Here is a 2,047-nt window from a genome sequence, read left to right on the forward strand (position 1 = left end):
AACTTATCCCAACTCATCCCTTTTAAAAGTCGCGCCTTATAATTTGATAATTGATTCCTCCATAGGTTTACAGTTCCCCTGTTTGATTCGAGAAGCGTTTTTGCTACCCAGAAGAATAGTGTCGTGTATCTACAGTGCAAAAGTGGAGGAGAGGGGCAAAGTAGATGAGGGTCATAGCAATAGTACTATGAGAAGGAAATTTAACGCATTTTAAGGGAAAATGTCATTGCGACTTATCTGACCTTTTTAAATGGCGTGAATCACAAACCTCAAAACTGTAAACAAGTGCTTATTTGACCTGAGTTATTGGAAAAAACAGCTGCGATAGTATGAAAGAATGGTTTCTGTCACGACAACTATCATTTTTACTGATTTGCAACCGGAAAAATATTCTGATCGCAGAATCTGAACCCTCGCAATTGTCATTTGTTCACATTGTATTCTGCAAACTCTGCCCCAGGTTTTGACACAACTTACGCCATAATGGCAGATTACTTTCCGTCATGCAAGACTAAAGTCAGGGCAGAAATTGTATGACGCCCAGGCCTGAATCATTGGTTAATTTAAGGGTATTTCTCAATTCCCTTCGCTGTCAGTCAAACGCTAATGCGTTGCTTAGTTTTCGGATAAAAATTCGTGTTTCACCGCAAGCTATTGAAATGGTAAGGTCGATGCCTTGACAAACCTGTAAATGATTTATGAATACTACTCTAATTTCTGCACTTTATTTCAAAGTTGCCATGTTTGTACACCTCATTTTTTCTTGGCTCTCTAAATTCTATACAATTTGGCATCCATGAGGTCGCTACATTGCTTTTAGAAGTGTAGAGCATCTGACCCATTATTAAGTTAAGCCTGATGCTTTCTGCTTGCTATGAATCACAAGGATGAGGGTTGGGCTTTCGCCTGACAGACAGCTTATGATATTCAGCGGTTTCACCCTTAAACTATTTAAAGAGCTGCTGAATGCCCAAAGTCACCGGTTAAACAAAAGCATTCCTTGGATGACTGCAATCCTGCAATATTGGAAAGATAGTCTTCCTTAAATTCTTCCTTATCTTTTTCGTCCTCCTCGGCTTCATCGTTGCAATTCCTCTCCACCTAATGCACGTGCTAAATGCCTCATTTCACATCCTGAAATAAGCAGCAGTTTGGACATGCACACGGTTAGAAAGAGCAGTTAGGTATGCCTGACTCCCCCTCATAATTCTATCTTAAAACCTCTTTCACCTATATAGATGACAACAAATCAACTTCCAAAACTCATTGCGTTAAACAAGGCTGTTGATGACTTTCAAACTGTTCAAACTGGTTTGCCAGGCAGATGAGACTAAAAGTCGCAACAAACCTTCCCTGTTTGCAGAGTTGAACACGGCTGTGATGGCAGTCAAGATGATTCCAACGTTCTAAATGTTTGAATGAGACTGAAAAATTTGAGAGTTAGTATAGGCAAAAGAAAAAATTTGGCTGCCCCTGCTAAACGCTCTTCCACTGCCTGATGAAGAAAAGGTGTTTCAAATCTAGACTACTTTCTCTTCTGGCTCTAACCTCTGACTGTTCCACTTAATGATATAGGAATCTATTTTGCATATAAATGGAAGAGATTCTTCGAATTGTTACGGAAGTGTAAAGTATTCAAAATGCGAGACAGGTAATTCACCAAGCCCTAGCATATTCCAAAATGAGGAATTATCGTTTTTAGTCAGAGGGGCTGACACTGGTAAATCTGATGCTTGGTACTCCCTGGATGATACTCAGTTAGCCTATAGGACTATGTAAGATTTGTCCTCGTAGCTTTCGCGGTATAACTAAAAGTTGTAGCAAATATGACCTCTGACATCACACATTTCACCTGTCTCGCATTTTCTTAACTTTGTCTTGTAATGACTACTTCCTTAAAACCCAATGGTATGCTGCCTTTGAATGCGTCATTCGAGAGGACGACGCTGAAGGCAGAGATACACATAAAGACACCGACTTAAACAAGGCTGGCTAAAGAAAACCGTCACACATTTTGTCGTCAAGGTAGTGCTTGGGAGTTTGATAA

The sequence above is a fragment of the Echinococcus granulosus genome (genome assembly GCF_000524195.1).
Source record: "Echinococcus granulosus chromosome Unknown EG_S00315, whole genome shotgun sequence".
NCBI classification, from domain to species: domain Eukaryota; kingdom Metazoa; phylum Platyhelminthes; class Cestoda; order Cyclophyllidea; family Taeniidae; genus Echinococcus; species Echinococcus granulosus.